We start from the raw sequence: 21,153 nt of genomic DNA, 5'->3' as shown, positions 1-21,153 counted from the left end.
TTCATATGTGAATCTTTACCTATTCTTAAACCATGTCAAGGGATGGCGTGATTAATAGGGAACCAATTACTTGTCTCCACAATGTCTGTGCGCCAGTCACTCCCTCCTTTTCCCATTGGGAGGTGTATGGCAGTGTCTGGAAACATTGTAGGTCCTCTCTCATCTTACACTTATCCTGGGATAGTGTATGACCTAAAGGCTCACTCCCCTCAGTGAGCTTGTCCAGGAGTGGGGTCAAGAGGGGTTTACTTGAGATGGGAGTATCTAGAGTTGACAATTGAGTTATGCCTTGGATGAGGTAATGTTTTTGGACTATGAAGTACCAGGAACGAGATTATAACCTTGTTTTAGAGACCAAACTGAGCGATAATTTATAGCGAATGCTATCTGGCTAAGGGATACTCCTTTCTCAAGTAAAAGTCCCTTTGTGAAGAGTTCCTAAGATCTGTGGTTCATCATGTAAATTGAGAGGGGTGTATCTTGGCTATAAAATATCTTTGTATTCTTCTGTAGTCACTCTCAAAACTCATTTTAGATAGTGAATTGTTGAAAGTCAAAGGCTAAAGCTTAAAGCTCATTAAAGATGTAGTTTAAGTATAACTCTTGACTGTGTGTGAAGTTTGTCTCTCTCTTTTGTCATTTGGTAATACTGGAAAATGCCACCACAATTGTTATATATTACTGCACTGTTGGAGCTAGAAACGCAAGCATTTCTCTACACCCGCAATAACATCTGCTAAACGAGTGACCAATAAAATTTGATTTGATTTGAGACGGAACAGTGCATCCACCAACAAGTGCTCGGAGCAGGTGCACTTTACAGTTCAAGAACAAGCAAACATATAACCCCTGGCTTGTCATGCAGAATTCAACATGCAAAAAGGTAGGGAGCTTGGGTCTAGAAACCACGGGAGGTATCAAAAGTGTGGGTGGAATGTACAGTAACATTTCTTTTACCTAGGCAAGTCAGTTAAGAACAAATTCTTATTTTCAATGACAGCCTAGGAACAGTGGGTTAACTGCCTTGGTCAGGGGCAGAACAACAGATTTTTACCTTGTCAGCTCAGGGATTTGATCTTGCAACCTTTTGGTTGCTAGACCAACCCTCTAACCCCTAGCCTTCCTGCCGCCCCATCCTCTGCCTCCGACATAAAAAAAATGAAGAGCTCTTAGGAAAAAGCCAGTCTTCCGAACAGTTTAGGAGACTAAACTTCACAGCCACACGCCCATTCATGGCTATGAGCAAGAAAGTGACTGTCAGGAGTTAAATGGAATTGGCATGGGAAGAGTCATTGTGGGAGGTTTTGAAAACCTATGTGGTGTGAAGTTAATCGGAATATGTGCCTCATATTATCACATAGGCAGGACGCCTATATATTATCATATGTGTGTGCTGGTGTAGCCTACATTTATTTATTTTATTTGAAGTTATATTCCAATGTTGTGATATTTGTTCTACTGCTACATTGATGTCTTGAAAATGATATGAAATTCGGGTCTTGTAAGCACCACAGCTGAGTATGTGTGCATTGGCAAATGGAGGGTGTTCTGCAGTGGCATCTGAATTTTTTTTAAAAATTTTTTTTTGGGGGGGGGGGGGTGGATCAGCTTAATATTGCGGAAAGAATGTTGCTTCCAATGTAATTGTCTGCATCATTTCCAATCCCCCATATTTTTTGGGGTAAATATATATATCCATTCACGTTTGCATACATATACACATATATACATACACATACCTACATAGACATACATACTTTTTTTAAAGAGTATACCTTTGTTATTATTCCCCGCAAACCCTACCACCGATCCCCCAATTGGAGTAAACTGATAAACATTTCTGTTTTTACCTTCAATTTATACATCTTATACACATTTTACAGACACAGTCTACTTTATAATAGTTCTCTCTTGTTTGTTCTTAGTCCTTCCTCTATTTCTGTTGTCCATCCAGTTTGATTTCCACTTGTAACTGTGCTATTTCACAATAGCTCCGCACCTATACACATTTCACAGATCCCGTATGCCCTACATTGTTTATCTTGTTATTAGTCCCACCCTTCAGCTCCACTCAACCTTTCCCATCTATCTTCCAACATCATCCATTTCGGATTTTTATTTGCCATATATTTTTCAACTGTGCTGTGATGCTTCACAAAATATTTGAATCTTCCTATTCTCATAGTTTCCACGGATTGTAAATTAAAAATAAACATTTTTGCTAAAATAATAATTATATTATTGATTGATTGACTATGGCTTTTCAAATCCCCCATTATTGCTATCTGTAGCGTTAGTTCTACGCAAATGTTGCAATTCTTCAAACATTCCTGGACCTGTGACCAAAAACGAGCTACATGCGGACAATACCAAAATAAATGGTCTAATGACTCTGCCTCCTCACAGCAGAATCTACAGAGCTGGGAAGATTGTGTCCCCCATATATATAACATCTGAAATTGTTGCTGTACACTAGTGTCTAGAAAATTAAGCTATGAAAAATTTGGACTTGTGTAAGCCCTGCAGCTACACTCAAATATGTGGGCATGCTGCAGTGTTGTCTAAAGTGTTCGAATGAATCAGCACCTTGGAGAGTGCCGTCCATTTCACCACCATAGACAGTAGACTAGTCGTCTAGTCTGCTGCGTCTAGTCTCCCCCCCCCCCCCCCCCCCCCCCGTTTTACAAATGATGCACTGGTCGTTAGAGAGTTGGGTACTACCAACGTATATCCAGGGGGCATAAGAGGAGATATGTGACTCAAACAGTCACGTGTAATTTTAATGAAGGGCATGACTCATAAATTGTATAGAAATGCAGTAAATGAGCTTCAACTTCCAATTTTTTTTCCAACTTTCAAAAATGAAATTTTTGTGAGGTCTGAAACTCTAACCCTGGTTACTGCCCTGTGTAGGCTATTGGTGTACAGGCTTATTCATCAATATACATATCCTGGGCAAAAACAAATTGTGATATGAGCATTTAAATTGCAAACAAAACATATATTTTCATGCAAAGATTTATACAGCCTACCACTGATTGACAGTGAAATTGAATGGTTCTGCTGTCTCCAGCCATAACAGACCACAGCCACGCTTGACGGTTGAGTCTTGCGCAGCTCAGCTGCATGCAGCTTGCACTTTGTGTTGTTGCCACAGCAACCACTGAAGATAAATCTGTGCAGGTCTTGATGCTACGGTGCTCGCGCTACCGCATTGAAGGGGAGATAGCAGTCCGACAGGGGCAGATGGGACCTCAAGATCCACAGTGACTCACCGACAGGGCGCGACACTAGATAACGAGGGAAGAAGAAATGTGATGGCGATAAGCCTCGGTTACCTTGGACCTTGACGGGAAGACACTGGGAAGACTGTCATACGGTGAGCCAGGTTTTTCGTCCTACACTTTCCTATCAAAGGCGCGTGCACATAACTGCGGTGATATTTGATTGTTGGATTAGTCTAATGTATGCTACTGAATGTAAATGAGGCTTGTTGCAACTGGGTTATATTCAATTTCAATATGCATAACAAATTGTCACACCTAGTAGTATAGGCCTATGTTCTATCTAACAAATACATGTACATTTTCTATTATAGTGCTATAGGTTATTATGAGTATAGGTTGTATAATATATGTAATTTAGCAGATGCTTTTATCCAGTGACTTAAAGTGATATGTGCATACATTTTACAAAGGGTGTTCCCAGGAATCGAACCCACTACCCCAAAGTTACTAGCACCATGCTATACCAACTGAGCTACAAAGGACCACTATGTGAATGATATTAAGATTGTATTCAAACTAGGCTTTTCAAATACAGCCTACTCCAAATATACAGGGCTTCCATTTGTTTTTCTTGTTGGGAATTATAATGCATTAATTTATGCAACACAACAGGCTAATAAAAACAGCCACAGCAACAACAACTTCTGTAAAACGTGTTTATGCTGAAATAAATATGTAGCCTATCAATAGGTTAGAATCAGTCTGGTCAGTTTAGTTGCCAAAACTAAATATGGGGTCCATTTTAAAAGGCGTTTTAAAATCTCCTGAAGTGACTATAGTGAAATTATGTTGCAACAGGAGTTCCAGAAGCTTGCTTCTGATCAAAACTGGGTGTCGGATTGTACAATTTTGACAGACATGCCCACCTAATTAGAATAGGCTATTGTTTTAAATCTTCATAAGCCTTCATTGGACATGTTTTCAATCACAAAGTAGTAGTTTCAGTAGTGCCTAAATTGTTTTAACATGGTTAAATATAAAAAGTGCAATATCTTAGAGAAATGTCAACAGGTATTTATGTAAATACTTGGACAGGTTTGAAAAATGTATCCCCAATAACTAGAGTATCTGAAACCGTTTTAAACCATTTTAAGTGTCATTATTTGAAACAATGTGTTGGGGGAGAGGGTGGACTCAGTAAATCACTGAATTATTGATTCTTTTATTTATAGCAGCTTTATATACAACTATTTTGAAAGTGAATTTGATGAATGTATATAGGTCCAACAGTACATGTCTCACAATGTTGTGAATCAACACGCTACAAATCTACAGATGTTAGCTCTTAACTTGATCACTCTTTTGTCACTGAGGATTTTCCTACTGTACCAGGAAATTCAAATGAGGAAGTTCAAATGCGGCCTGGGGTGCTCTAGCAATTTGGCACGCTACGTTCAGTGTGCACATACAGTATAGGTGTCACGTTCCTGACCTTATTTCCTTTGTTTAGCCTTGTTTAGTTGGTCAGGATGTGAGCTGGGTGGGCATTCTATGTTATGTGTTTCTATGTTGGGTTCATTGCATTAGCCTGATATGGTTCTAAATCAGGGGCAGGTGTTTTACGTTTCCTCTGATTGAGAACCATATTAAGGTAGGCTGTTCTCACTGTTTGTTTGTGGGTGATTGTTGCTGTGTCTGTGTTTGTTTCACCACACGGTACTGTTTCATTTCGTTCGTTCGTTTGTTCCTACCTGTTCGTGCGTTCATGTTTTATGTTCTCAAGTTCAGGTCTGTTCACATCGTTTTGTTATTTTGTATTTTGTCAGTGTTCTTTTTTGTTGGATATCATTAAAATTCGACATCATGAACATTCACCACGCTGCGCCTTGGTCCTCCTCTCTTCCACCTAAAGACGAGCGTTACAGAATCACCCACCACACTCGGACCAGGCAGCGTGGTAAGCGGCAGGAGCAGCGATGTCAGGAGGAATGGACTTGGGAGGATGTGTTGGACGGAAAAGGTTGCTACACATGGGAGGAGATCCTGTCTGGAAGGGATCGCCTTCCATGGGAACAGGTGGAGGCAGCTAGGAGAGCGGAGGCAGCTGCGAAAGGGAACCGGCGTTATGAAGGTACGCGGCTAGCACGGAAGCCTGAGAGTCAAGCCCAAAAATTTCTTGGGGGGGGGGGGGGGGGGCTACAAGGGAGTGTGGCGAAGTCAGGTAGGAGACCTGCGCCAACTCCCCGAGCTTACCATGGAGAGCGAAAGTACGGGCAGACACTGTGTTATGCGGTAAAGCGCACGATGTCTCCTGCACGTGTGCTTAGCCCGGTGCGGTACATTCCACCTCCACGTATCGGCCGGGCTAGATTGAGCATTGAGCCAGGTGCCATGAAGCCGGCTCAACGCGTCTGGTCTCCAGTGCATCTCCTCGGGCCGGCATACATGGCACCAGCCTTACGCATGGTGTCCCCGGTTCGCCAACACAGCCCAGGCTACGGGGAGCATTCAACCAGGTAAGGTTGGGCAGGCTCGGTGCTCAAGGGAGCCAGTACGCCTTCACGGTCCGGTATATCCGGCGCCACCTCCCCGCTCCAGCCCAGTACCACCAGTGCCAACACCACGCACCAGGCTTCCAGTGTGTCTCCAGAGCCCTGTTCCTCCTCCACGCACTCGCCCTGTGGTGCGTGTCTCCAGCCCGGTACCACCAGTTCCGGCACCACGCACCAAGCCTCCTGTGCGTCTCCAGAGCCCTGTGCGCCCTATTGCTGCTCCCCACACTAGCCTTAAGTTGCGTGTCCTTAGCCCGGTACCACCAGTTCCGGCACCACGCACTAGGCCTACTGTGCGCCTCAGCCGGCCAGAGTCTGCCGTCTGCCCAGCGCCGTCTGCACTGCCCGTCTGTCCAGCGCCGTCTGAACTGCCCGTCTGCCCAGCGCCGTCTGAGCCGCCCGTCTGTCCTGAGCCTTCAAAGCCGCCCGTCTGTCCTGAGCCTTCAGAGCCGTCCGTCAGTCAGGAGCCGCTAGAGCCGTCCGTCAGTCAGGAGCCGCTAGAGCCGTCCGTCAGTCAGGAGCCGCCAGAGCCGTCCGCTAGACAGGAGCCGCCAGAGCCGCCCGCCAGACAGGAGCTGCCAGAGCCGCCCACCAGACAGGAGCTGCCAGAGCCACCAGCCAGCCAGGAGCTGCTAGAGCCGCCCGCCAGCCAGGATCTGCCAGAGCCGCCAGCCAGCCATGACCTGCCAGAGCCGCCAGCCAGCCATGACCTGCCAGAGCCGTCAGCCAGCCATGACCTGCCAGAGCCGTCAGCCAGCCATGACCTGCCAGAGCCGTCAGCCAGCATTAATCTAGTACCATCGATGTTTGCAATAAGCCCCTTGTTATTTGGCTATATTCCAACAGGCTACATTCTGTAGGCTACCCATTAGCCTATCCATTGGCACAAAATGAAAGGTGTGATTAAGGGCTTGTGAGTAAGCATGTGAATAATTTGATTTGATTTGTTTGTGTTTCCCTGGCTAAATTGATTTAGGCCATCAGTTGATTGACAGATGTAGGCCTACTGTAGAACGATAAACTTTTGTCCAGTGTGGATACTCGTGGATGCTCGCCCACGTTTTATAGTTAGGTTATGTATATTTTGTTGATTTAGTTATGGTCTTTGGTGTGGATTGAAAGCCTGTATTGTGTGGCTTTGATATTTAATTTCGTAAAGCTGTCAATATGTTTATACATTTGAGCCTATCCAAAGACGATTTAGTTGAGCTAAGAAATTTTTCTCTGATGTGTAAATCACACTATTCATTTAACTTCTTGAAAATATTTAAATAAATGCAATTAACTTGTGGGCCTAATGTAGGCTCAGGCTTGTCACTAGATTGCCAGCACTGGGCGCAAACTCATGAGGCTCGGAGCTGGAGCGCGCCGCGTAGACCACTGCGCTACGGCAGTTAATAATGCTCTAGCAAGCACTAAGAATACTATTATTACTGATGATACATAGGCACGTCATTTTAAATTATTAGATGAGACTTGCGAAGCAAATTCCCGACTTAAAATCTTTGTCACACTTCATCTTATTATTATTATTCTGCACACTACTCTTCTTACACCGTTTAAGCTGGAAACGCCATTCAAACTTTAAAAAGTGTATTATGATCTGGAATAGTGTGCTTTCATTTAACTTTTTGATATCTTTTATACTTTTTAAACCATTTTTTTCATTCACTTTAATGACCCTTCTTTCAACATTCTAAAGCTCCCCATTGTGACATCATGACGTCCAACATTCACTGTAAACAATGTCACTTGCCATAAATCAGCTACTTTGACCACTTTTCCAAAAAGTTAAACAAACACTTAGAGGGTATGACATCTGAAATGTTGTGTGGACCACATCCTTACGTTCTCTGGTCTGTATTTACATTCTCAGCGAGTCCTTTTAAGCACTCTGGCCTGAAAGGTGGTTCCATCATGTTGACACGAACTCTGACGTCATTAGTGGCGTGTCTTAGTATGCAACAGACATGAGAAAACATTATCTCATTAGAAGACTAAAATCACATTTCTATCTTTTCAAAAATAGTTTCATATTTAAATCATATAAGGTTTACAACATTTAGATGTACATCTGATATATAATGTGTGAAAGCTCTTAAAGTTACAATGTTCCCGTTATAATGTCTTTCTGATAATAGTAATGACATCACAAAATAGACATTAATTTCCCTTATTCCATCTGTCATCATTCTCAACATTCTTTGTTAGAAATATTGTTTCAATGTCCATTGTTTTATGTTAACGTTTTTAGGCAAGACTCTCTCTCTACACACAGCACATTCCAGCTCTGCAGAGCTCTCTCTCTGCAGAGCTGATCCACTGTAACCTGATCTTTTGGATCCTCGCAGGAGAGTCATGACAGCATATAACTAACTACATCTATGGGATTTCATGTTCTTTTGTTGTGCGTAATGTGCAGTAACCTGTACCTGTATATATGTATTGGATAATGTCACAATCATTTGGGGTCATTAAATGTTGTTAATGTAGGGCTCATAAAATGTATTTAATATATGGTTAATCAGGCTCAGATAACATTAGGTTTCAATTTTCATGCCAATCAAAGCCCTAATCAAATCCACACATATTTCTATGTTTTATAATGCTTTTGAATGACACTTCTGGTTTTTGTGGAAAATTCCTTGGTTAACCGGGAGAGAAGTGATATATTCTCAGGATAGACCATTTGTAAAATACAGAGAAAATATTCAACCCTAATACAGACACACACACCCATCCTCCTTCAACCTCCCTTCAACAATACGTTCATTTCATTATCATACCAATCTGTCCAACTTAACCCCCTTTAAATCCTCGATCCATTAGGACTTCCATCCCTGTTTCCTTACTTTATTTATCTATCCAGTCATAAGATAATTTTTTATAGCTATATTTTTTGATTAAGAAATAAATGTATGGTTGAAGTAAGGGATAAACACTTGGGATAAAATAATTCCTCCTTTGGCAGCCTCTCCTTCCAGTTATCTGCTGCCAATGACTGGAACAAACTACAAAAATCTCTGAAACTGGAAACACTTATCTCCCTCACTAGTTTTAAGCACCAGCTGTCAGAGCAGCTCACAGATCACTGCACCTGTACATAGCCCATCTATAAATAGCCCAAACAACTACCTCTTCCCCTAATGTATTTATTTATTTATTTATTTTGCTCCTTTGCACTTCAGTATTTCTACTTTGCACACTCATCTACTGTCAAATATACCATTCCAGTGTTTTAATTGCCATATTGTATTTACTTCACCACCATGGCCTATTTATTGCCTTTACCTCCCTTATCTCACCTCATTTGCTCACATTGTATATAGACTTATTTTTCTACTGTATTATTGACTGTATGTTTGTTTTACTCCATGTGTAACTCTGTGTTGTTATATCTGTCGAACTGCTTTGCTTTATCTTGGCCAGGTCGCAGTTGTAAATGAGAACTTGTTCTCAACTTGCCTACCTGGTTAAATAAAGGTGAAATATATATATATATTTGCATATACTGTGGTATTCTAGTAGGAGAGTGTATAAAAGTGTAGCAGGCTAGTCTGAGTGTAGTTATTCGTGATAAAATATGTGATCTAACTGCCTGATAATCCAAAGTTGTCACGATCGTCAAAGGGTGTGAAAAGAATCAGACGCAGAGAGAGAGCCGCTTGGAAAAAAATATTCCTTTTACTGCTTAACAAAATATGAAGCCCGAACATACAGGGCGCAGAAAAACACTTGCAACAACCCAACATACAACGCACGTAACAAAAAACAATCCTGCACAAAACAAGGGCGGGTCAAACTCCTAAATATAGGGAAGCTCATTACGTAACAAAAAAACCACAGGTGCAAATAATCAGAAAACACATCCAGACAAACGAAAAAGGGATCGGTGGCGGCTAGTAGGACGGTGACGACGACCACCGAGCACCGCCCGAACAGGCAGGGGAGCCAACTTCGGCGGAAGTCGTGACAAAAGTAGTAAAGTCGATAGTGTAGTCTATCAAAGAAATCATACCCATTTTTAAGTTGGGCTATATTTAACTGCTTCTATATTTTAAACATATTTTCTGTTTTAACCCTGTAACCACACGGAATTTAACCCTCTAACCACGCGGAATTAATGCGTCAAAAATAGACATTAATCTTATGAGTCAAACGGCAGTGGGCCGTATTCGAACCCATGCCAACTCTGGCATATGTGTGCCGGGGTAAGCAGCTGTAACCGAAGGACCACACAGGCACTGAGGTAACCAATAATTTATTCTGCCTTTTGCTTGCCTTCAACATATAACAATCTAAACAAACAGATTTTCCCTATGAAAAATACATGTACCCCCTACAAATATGTCAAATCATTATAATACACATAAGAATTCACAATGCACATAGCCTACATAAGGTATAATGTAGGTACGGTACTGCAAACACCGCTTCCAGCTGCCCCCTGGTGGCAATTCTAAATATTTCTTCAAATCCTCCTGCTGCCAGGTTATTTTCCTCCTGCGACAATGGGGGTCAAATTAAGATCCAACATCTGTAAAACAATGCACTTTTACTGCATGTCTTATACTTGAAAGCAGCTCAGCGTTATATTGACTGTCAATTTGCTCAAAGTGTGTGGCAATGCTACTCTGACACTGTAAGAAAAGAAAAGCAACCTAATCGAACAGGTTTCACTGTCAGTCAGACCGTTAATGCAAAGAGTGGAGTGGTTGACTTGACCACCACTATTCCCAGGTGCAATATATCGACCTGTCCGATCCCATCAAATCAAGATTTTTGCTGTGTCTAAAATTAGAAACAAGAAAAGACAAGTGTCTGTCTCATACAGTATGGATAGTATTTCACGGTTCAGTGCCAAGTGTGCTTATGTTTCTGTATACTTTACAAAGTAGGAAGGAAGTTATTGGGCTATATTTTTAGATTCATAGTGAATTAGCTCCATCGTATTATACAGTACTGAAATACCAATATTTTTAATATACTGTTATATGATCAACTTACATTTGTATACAATCACATCATCTCTATTATGTGTGGGAATACTTTGGAACAGATTTCCAAAAGTAAAATCACTTTAGAGGTGTTTTATGTCCAACAATAAAAATATATGTTTTTTTTGTTTGACTTTTTTGCTCAGAAAACTTGTGGGGCCGCCAGTTCGGGAACCCTGGTATAGAATATCATTGTCATTCCAGTTATAAGTCATGACCGCAGTCAAATTCCACATAACCGTTGAGTCACAGTAATCTCCTCTTATGCACTCTGAACATGCGTTGGTAGTACCCAACTCGCTAACAACCGTCAGGTCACTAATGGCCTGGTACTCAGCGCTTTTGTCCCTCTAACCACTCTGACATCAATGCAAATGCTATCGAAAATCACATCAAACACATAATCAAAACAGTATGATGCTTTTAAAACTCACCTCACTGTGATGATCAATTTGAAGAAAGAGGTTCAACAACAGGTTGAAATTGAGTGGAAAACATGGTCGTTGTGGATGTTGTTTCAAAGCCAAACACAAGGAAATGGACAGCACTTTCTAAGGTGATGGTTAATTCAAAACACCCATACACGTATTAGAGCATATGCAAACACATAGGTCTATATATGAGCCCAAGGCCCCAAAATAAGCTGATTTAAATGATTATGCCATGTATACTATACATAGCCTTCTTTCTTTAAATTTTTTACATTTGTGTTTATTGTTTTTATTGTTAGGTATTACTGCTGTTGGAGCTAGAAACATAATCATTTCACTGCACCTGCGATAACATCTGCAAAATATGTGTACGCGACCAATAAAATGTGATTTCATTTTGATTTAATAGCCTACAGCATATTACACATGGCAGAAAAACATTACAAAAATAACAACCTAGATTTAAGATGTCTTTGGTAGAGCAATCGCCTTTGAGTGTGGACTGTATCATGCATACTGGATGGACTGGTTACCTTATGCTACACTCCAAACGTTCTATCCATGAGGCTGCATGCTCCTCAAACAGTGGTCGATGCATGAAGTGAAATACGTGTTCTTATAAGCCCAAACATTCCTATATGCAATCCTGTGCGAAAGCAGAGTTTTGATAGTTGCCATTAAAAAGAGGAGGATCCCAGCCTTCTACTGCTACTATATTTATTTCTCAGCTGATATTATTAAGGGCCTCCCGAGTGGCGCAGCAGTCTAAGGCACTGCATCGCAGTGCTAGAAATGTCACTACAGACCCGAGATTGATCCAGGACTGTATCACAACTGGCCGTGATCGGGGGTCCCATAGGGTGATGCACAATTGGCCCAGCGTCGTCTGAATAAGGGGAGGGTTTGGCCAGGGGGGCTTTACTTGGCTCATCGCGCTCTAGCGACTCCTTGTGGCGGGCCGGGCGCCTGCAGGCTGTCAGGTGAACGGCGTTTCCTCCGACACATTGGTGCAGCTGGCTTCCGGGTTAAGCGCGCAGGTGTTAAGAAGCACGGTTTGGCGGGTCATGTTTCAGAGGACGCATGACTCGACCTTTGCCTCCCGAGTCTGTTGGGGCTATGAGACAAGATCAAAATTTGGGAGAAAAATGGGGTTAAAAAAAAAGATACATACACTACCGTTCAAAAGTTTGGGGTCACTTAGAAATGTCCTTGTTTTTTAAAGAAAAGCACATTTTATGTCCATTAAAATAACATAAAATTGATCAGAAAGACAGTGTAGACATTGTTAATGTTATAAATGACTATTGTAGCTGGAAACGGCAGATTTTTTATGGAATATCTACATCTACATACGTACAGAAGCCCATTATCAGCAACCATCACTCCTGTGTTCCAATGGCACGTTGTGTTAGCTAATCCAAGTTTATAATTTTAAAAGGTTAATTGATCTTTAGAAAAACCTTTTGCAATTATGTTATCACAGCTGAAAACTGTTTTTCTGATTTAAACTAGTTGAGTATCTGGAGCATCAGCATTTGTGGGTTCAATTACAGGCTCAAAATGACCAGAAACAAAGAACTTTCTTCTGAAACTTGTCAGTCTATTCTTGTTCTGAGAAATGAAGGCTGTTCCATACGAGAAATTGCCAAGAAACTGAAGATCTGGTACAACGCTGTGTACTACTCCCTTCACAGAACCAGAATAGAAAGAGTGGGAGGCCCCGGTGAAAAACTGAGCAAGAGGACAAGTGTCTAGTTTGAGAAACAGACGCCTCACAAGTCCTCAACTAGCAGCTTCATTAAAAAGTACCAGCAAAACACCAGTCTCAATGTCAACAGTGAAGAGGCGACTCCGGGATACTGGCTTCTAGGCAGAGTTGCAAAGAAAAAGCCATATCTCAGACTGGCCAATAAAAAGAAAAGATTTTAAGATGTGCAAAAGACACTGGACAGAGGAACTCTTATTACTCAAGGCCAAATTCAATATTTGATACTTTATATATATATATATTTTTACACCTAAAGGGGTCCTAAAACTCTAAATCAAATAGCTAAATGATATAAAACAATTTCATATGTTAGCTAATTCTAAATTTCCTAGAAAACAACTCCCAACAGTATAAAACCTTTATAAACACTTTGTATTGAGGACAAAAAGTTAATTGCCTTGCCACATTTTTTGCAGTATTACTTTAGTACCTTGTTACTAACAGGATACATGTTTTGGAATATTTTCACTCTGGTTAGTATTGTGGTGTAACAATGATGTTTTTGATCCATCCTCAGTTTTCTCCTGTCACAGCCACTGTTTTAAAGTCACCATTGGCTTAATGGTGAAATCCCTGAGTGGTTTCCTTCCTCTCCGGCAGCTGAGTTACAGATAATTGTATGTGTGGGGTACAGAGGTAGTCATTCAAAAATCATGTTAAACACTATTATTGCACACAGAGTGAGTCCATGCAATTTATGTGACTTAAGAAAATTTGTACTCTTGAACTAATTTAGGATTGCCATAACAAAGGGCTGGAATACTTATTGACTCAAGACATTTCAGCTTTTCATTTTTAATAAATGTGTAAAAAATATAGGGTATTGTGTGTAGGCCAGTGAAAATAAATACTACATTTAATCCATTTTAAATGCAGGCTGTGACACAACAACATTTGAAAAAAGTCAATGCATACGAGTGTGAAATGTTCTATGAGATTATTTGCTGTTTCTTTGTTTACTACAAAATGCATAAATAGGCTAGCATTAAAAGCAATACTGCTTGACAAGCTGACATTCAATTAAGGATATGGTAGGCCTGTCCTGCTTATGGGTTTATTTGCTTTGCCATATGATAGCCTGTTTACTTTTGTTATCGAGATCCATTAAATGAGACTGTTGGCTATTGTCTTCCTTATAATTCTACATCTAGTGAACAGTGATGCCTCCCCCACCAGTTGATTTACAACCCACCCTGGATTTATTGTCCGCTGTCAGATAGGGAAACACACTATGTGTCATGCCCTGACCTTAGAGAGCTTTTTATGTCTCTATTTTGGGTTTGGTCAGCGTGTGATTTGGGTGGGCATTCTATGTTCTATTTTCTATGTTTTTGTACTTCTATGTTTTGGCCGGGTATGGTTCTCAATCAGGGATAGCTGTCTATCGTTGTCTCTGATTGGGAACCATACTTAGGTAGCCCTTTTCCCTCCTTACTGTGTGGGAAGTTGTCTTTGTTTGTGGCACTATATGCCCTTAAGCTTCACGGTCGTTTTGTTATTGTTTATTGTTTTGTCAGCGTCATTCTAAATAAAAGGAATATGTACGCTCACCACGCTGCGCTTTGGTCCAGTTCTTTCGACGGCCGTGACACTATGCTATGTCAGCAAGTGTGTTAATGATTATGCAAAGAATCAAACTGACACCAAGTGGAAATTATTAAAGGCCACGAGAAGAGCTCAATTTTCTACTGAGTTGAAGTCAATAGAAATCCTGGGGATATGCACACAACACCAGTGGTCTATTTTCTCTGGGTTCCTCAAACAGTAGTATCTGTCTCTGTGTGGTAGCATGATATTCACAGTTCCCACAGCATTGGGTAGAGTTAACTGTTGCTGTTTGTCGCTTAGTTTCTCTGTTTCACAAAGAGTTCTAGTGGGATACAATAATGGCCTAGTGAGACTCAATTTCAGTGGCCTGGAGGATTTGATTTCAGTTTTGATTCAAATAAATACATATAGCCTACTCCCAGTGTGTTTGTGAAACAATCTTAATACATATACTCTTAGTCCACATTCTTACGTGCTGACTTGACCACTCGCGCACGTGCGTTCGCCATCACGCGCATGTTGATTTTGTCCACCCACACCAGACGCGATCAGGACACGCAGGTTGAAATATAAAAAAAACTCTGAACCAAATATATTCATTTGGGGACAGGTCGAAAAACATTAAACATTCATGGATATTTAGCTAGCTAGCTAGCTTGGTAAAACCAATGATGAGATGGGAGAGGCGGGACTTGCAGTGCGTCAAGCGTCACAAATAGAACCAAGTTCTGCTTTAGCGCTTGGCTACGCAGATGCTCGTGAGCAGAGTGGGTGCAATCATTGAATAACATGTATGTGTAAATCTATTTTGCAACGCTCGAGCACGCGACGTGAGCGGTGTGGTCAGCATGTAAGTGTAGTGGGGTAATCTTTGATGTGTATATTATTGATACCTCGCATGCGACTCGTGATAAGAATATGCAATAATATGTTAACATGTTAAGGTATGTTAAGTATATTAAATAAATTATCTGACTCCATTTAGCATTATAGTAAAACCATCTGCAATCAAGTATTATACGTTTAACTGACTAAGATCAAGGAATGGTTATGAGAAGGAAATATCAAAGCAAGTATTATTTAATAACTTTTTTAAATTAATGGATTCAAATACAAGCGATAAAGCTTAAGTTACAAGGCTGTACTAAAATTAACAAAGCATCATTTTTGGCATATAATGTAGATCCTAAGGTTAACTTACAAGACCAAGCACTCAATGAGGCCACAAGGAAACAGGAAAACGCTTATCCAGAGGTGGCGCTCCTAGTGGCTGGGGACTTTAATGCAGGAAAACTTAAATCTGTTTAAAAAAAAGAAGTGGTCAGATGACGCAGATGCTAAGCTACAGGACTGTTTTGCTAGCACAGACTGGAATATGTTCCGTGATTCTTCCAATGGCATTGAGGAGTGCACCACATCAGTCACTGGCTTCAACAATAAGTGCATTGATGACGTCATCCCCACTGTGACTGTACGTTCATACCCCAACCAGAAGCCATATACCCCAACCAGAAGCCATATTTGATTCTTCCAATGGCATTGAGGAGTGCACCACATCAGTCACTGGCTTCATCAATAAGTGCATTGATGACGTCCTCTCCACAGTGACCGTACGTTCATACCCCAACCAGAAGCCATAGTCTCTGTGCCCACAAGCAACATCTGCACTGAGCTAAAGGGTAGATCTGCTGCTTTCAAGGAGCGGGACACTAACCCGGAAGCTTATGAGAAATCCCGCTATGCACTCAGACGAACCATCAAACAGGCAAAGCGTCAATACAGGACTAAGATTGAATAGTACTACACCGGCTCCGACGCTCGTCGGATGTGTCAAGACTTGCAAACTATTACAGACTACAAAGGGATGCCCAGCCGCGAGCTGAGTCTGTAATACCAACATGTTTCAAGCAGACCACCATTGTCTCTGTGCCCAAGAACACTAAGGTAACCTGACTAAATGACGACCGACCCGTAGCACTCACGTCTGTAGCCATGAAGTGCTTTGAAAGGCTGGTCATGGCTCACATTAACACCATTATCACAGAAACCCTAGACCCACTCCAATTTTCATACCGCCCCAACAGATCCACAGCTGATGCAATCTCTATTGCACTCCACACTGCCCTTTCTCACCTGGACAAAAGGAACACCTATGTGAGAGTGCTATTCATTGACTACAGCTCAGCGTACAACACCATAGTGCCCTCAAAGCTCATCACCAAGCTAAGGACCCTGTGACTAAACACCTCCCTCTGCAACTGGATCCTGGACTTCCTGACGGGCCTGCCCCCAGGTGGTAAGGGTAGGTAACAACACATCTGCCATGCTGATCCTCAACACGGAGGCCCCTCAGCGAAGCATGCTCAGTCCCCTCCTGAACTCCCTGTTCACCCATGACTGCATGGCCAGGCACGACTCCAACACCATCATTCATTTTGCCAACGGCACAACAGTGAAAGTTACTGATCACCGATAATGATGAGATAGCCTATAGGGAGGAGTTCAGAGACTTGGCCGTGTGGTGCCTGGGTAACAACTTCTGCCTCAATGTGATCAAGACAAAGGAGATGATTGTGGACTACACAAACAAACTAACATGGTCCAAACACACCAAGACAGTCATGAAGAGGGCACGATAAAGCCTATTCCCACTCAGGAGACTGAAAAGATTTGACATTTATTTTTTATCTTTATTTAACTAGGCAAGTCAGTTAAGAACAAATTCTTATTTTCAATGACGGCCTAGGAACAGTGGGTTAACTGCCTGTTCAGGGGCAGAACGACAGATTTGTACCTTGTCAGCTCGGGGATTTGAACTTGCAACCTTCCGGTTACTAGTCCAACGCTCTAACCACTAGGCTACCCTGCCGCCCCAACATGTGTCCTCAGATCCTCAAAAGGTTCTACAGCTTCACCATCGAGAGCATCCTGACTGGTTGCATCACTGCCTGGTATGGCAACTCCTTGGCCTTGGACCGCAAGGCACTTCAGAGGGTGCATTCGGCCCAGTACATCACTTGGGCCAAGCTCCGTGCCATCCAGGACCTCTACACCAGGCGGTCAGAGGAAGGCCCTAAATATTGTCAAAGACAACAGCACTTACAGTTGCCCGGGGCAGCTCTAGCAGGGCAGAAATTTGACGAACTGGCTTGTTGGAAAGGTGGCATCCTATGACTGTGCCTAGTTGAAAGTCACTGAGCTCTTCAGTAAAGCCATTCTACTGCCAATGCTTGTCTATGGAGATTGCATGGCTGTGTGCTTGATTGTATACACCTGTCAGAAATAGCCAAATCCACTAATTTGAAGGGGTGTCCATATGCTTTTGTTTATATAGTGTATGTTATATTTTTGCTGTTGGGAAGAGAACAGGATGTTATGCAGAAAAATATGCTGGTAGGACACTGCTCTGTATGTTTGTGCACATGGAAGTCAGCTATTTATGTTTACTATAGATTAATGAGGCAATAAAAATGTGACTAAAATAAAATGACATTTAGTTGACTAAAATGGCCCACTGTTTTCATTTTGACAATAACTAGACTAAATGTTTATTGAAATTACAAAAATGTGCCTAAGACTTGATGACATTCTTGTAAAAATAACCAGGTTTCTATCCAACCATTTAATGGGGGCGAATTACCTGATGCATGAAAAAAGTAACGACCGGGCTGATGGAAACAGGATATGCCGCTACAAATGTACAAATGCAGAAAGACAATTTGTTTGTTCGACATGGTCAGACCTTTTCTTGTCAGTTAAATTAATTATGCGAGACATGGCGTTGATAAGTAAGTATTGATATGATAACCATCATATCGATGTAAACTTGGAGTCATGCAACGATATGTTGTGTGGTCCTCCCACTATCACTTGTGGAAAGCATGCAGTTTATTAGGCTACAGATAAAATAAATTATGATGAACTTCACAGGGTGGTGAAAGCGCATGGTGACACGCTTGATGCTCCTTTCCAATAAATATCCAGGGTCTTATTCTGGTGACCTGATGAATGATACTTAGCTTCTGATTGACAAATATAAATAATCTCACTCTTATCCATAATAATATCATCACGTAGGTAGCCTACCCACAACGTAGCTGCAAACTGTTGGCTAGAGCGCATATAAGAAATGCTATCGAAACTTTTATTTTTCATTCGGTACAAAGGAATTTAACTGCAAAAGTTATTTTTATGTGCACTACGTCGTTTACGTATAACCTTTTATCCGCGATATGTCCATTTTATGGAGACACATCTCTGGTGAGAAAATGCACATATTGTTTTATACAGATTTTTTGAATATTCGCATTAAAAGTGCCAGTTTCCCTGTCAGTCATTCTCCCTCTCAGGTTCACAGTCAGTTTCCCTGTCAGGTTCAGAGTCGCTTTCCTGTCAGGCCCTAAGTTATCAGCACTAGGCTCCCAGCCCTCAGCCGTTCTATAATGAACAAAAATATAAACGCAACAATTTCAAAGATTTTACTGAGTTACAGTTCATATAAGGAAATCAGTCAATTGAAATAAATTCATTAGGCCCTAATCTATGATTTTCAAATGACTGGGAATACAGATTGTCACACCTTGATCTGTTTCACCTGTCTTTGTGCATGTCTCCACCCCCCTCCAGGTGTCACCCATCTCCCCCATTATCCCCAGTGTATTTATACCTGTGTTCTCTGTTTGTCTGTTGCCAGTTCGTTTTGTTTTGTCAAGCCTACCAGCGTTTTTTCCCATGCAGAGCAGCCTAGTGGTTAGAGTGTTGGACTAGTAACCAAAAGGTTGCAAGATAGAATCCCTGAGCTGACAAGGTACAAAATCTGTCATTCTGCCCCTGAGCAAGGCAGTGAACCCACTGTTCCTAGGCCGTCATTAAAAATAGAGTTTGTTCTTAACTGACTTGCCTAGTAAAATATCTCTAGTTTTCCCGGTTTTGACCACTCTGCCTGCCCTGACCCTGCCTGACGTTCTGTACCATGTTACACCACCCTGGATTACTGACCTCTGCCTGCCCTGACCCTGAGCCTGCCTGCCGTTCTGTACATTTCGGACTCTGCTCTGGATTACTGACATCTGCCTGCCTTTGACCTGTCGTTTGCCTTGTTAAAAAAGCAATTGTGTTCGTTGTCCGTAGTATAACAAACCCAACCGCCACCATGTTCACAATGTTGATATCACAGGAGGCTATACTAGCGCTGGCCTACAAGTTCCCTGCTCAGCTAGGTTTCCAGCATCCCGCCAGCATCCCGCCATACCTGGCTTGCAGTCCTCAGCCTTAGTAGTAGGTTCCAAGTCCCCTGTCCAGTCAGGCTCTTGGCTTCCTGCACTGCTAGGCCCTCTGCCCCCTGATCTGGGGGACCCACTGTCTTCAGTTCTGGGGGGCCGCCCGCCTCCTGCACTCCGACTCTTGCACCTGGGGAACCACCTGACCTCGTCTCTGGGCCCCGGCCGGCATGCCACAATCCTCAGCCACAGCACGCGAGCGACCGCCTCTAGCCTTGGCCATCCTCCGGCATCGTACTCATCGCTCATGAAAGGTCCCCACTGGCCCTACACTAACTGAGTTTGAGAATCCTCTGCCACCCCCGTGGCATGTTTTTTATTTTACCTTTATTTAACCTGGCAAGTCAGTTAAGAAGAAATTCTTATTTGCACTGACAGGCTACCCCGGCTAAACCCTCCCCTAACCCGGACGATGCTGGGCTAATTGTGCGCCGCCCTATGGGACTCCTGATCACAGCCCGGGATCGAACGTGAGTCTCTAGCACTGTGATGCAGTGCCTTAGACTGCTCCGCCACTCTTTCCCCCAAGACTGCTGTGTCTCTGTGGACTGGCCTCATGGGGCAGCCCCCAACCCCTTTACGTGCACTGGAGCTGTCACCCCCCTGGCCCCCATTATCCTCTAAAGTGACACTGGCTATCAGCTCCCCCTGTATTTTGGCCAGACCAGCTTAAGGACTGGATCCCACCTTGTTTGGTCCCATCACTGCTCTGCCAGTCTGTCCTGTCTGTCCTGCCGGATAGGACTAGGCGCTAAGGGTTTGATGGTAATTGAATAACCATGTAACTGACGGTTATTGGTGAAGACCATCATGAAAATACAATAACTGTCAAAACCGTTTAAATAGGCACATGTTCAAAGTGGATGGCCTTTGATAATGTCCCGATTTCAATATCTGGGGAATAATCTGATTTTCCCAAGCACATGAATCTCTCACCTGAATCGCCACCATCCTTTACGGTCCATCATGTCTTGTTCATTTTCCAACCAGTACATCAGCAGCATGAGATACGTTTGGAAGAGATCTCTCTCCATGCTCACTCCATGTGGACTCATGTTGCACTCCTGAGAGAAATGGCATGAGAGAAAAGTCAGTTGATAGCTTCGACTGGATGCTGTGTACAGGTTAATGACTTGGACTCAGGTTTGAGGGCGTGAGGCTCAAACTGTTCTTGGTCAAATTAACCCTTCCATGCATCTAGATACCATCTGTGGTCACCTTCGCCATAACCTCGAGAGAGGACAGACCAGAACAGTTTAGTTAATGGCATTTCTGATTCAGGAAATTCAGACAAATTATTCACCGCATGACAAATTATTACTACTACCAATATTCCTAATACAGATATGTA

General features: G+C 42.3%; 1 protein-coding gene across 2 annotated transcripts in view; it reads left to right on the top strand.

Annotated features, from left to right (window-relative positions):
* Positions 1–3,080: 3,080 nt before the first annotated feature.
* Positions 3,081–21,153, top strand: part of LOC129840720 (E3 ubiquitin-protein ligase RNF182-like) — a 34,731-nt gene continuing 16,658 nt past the window's right edge. Inside the window, exon 1 of one of the 2 annotated variants that reach the window (XM_055908849.1) lies at positions 3,081–3,379. The gene's annotated coding sequence lies outside the window, so the exon portion shown is untranslated. The remainder of the gene's footprint in view (positions 3,380–21,153) is intronic. The other variant, XM_055908839.1, reaches the window with a different exon arrangement.

Source organism: Salvelinus fontinalis, chromosome 3 (genome assembly GCF_029448725.1).
Source record: "Salvelinus fontinalis isolate EN_2023a chromosome 3, ASM2944872v1, whole genome shotgun sequence".
Lineage (NCBI taxonomy): Eukaryota > Metazoa > Chordata > Actinopteri > Salmoniformes > Salmonidae > Salvelinus > Salvelinus fontinalis.
Note: the sequence above shows the minus strand (reverse complement) of the source record. Positions and strands in the feature narration are given on the sequence as shown.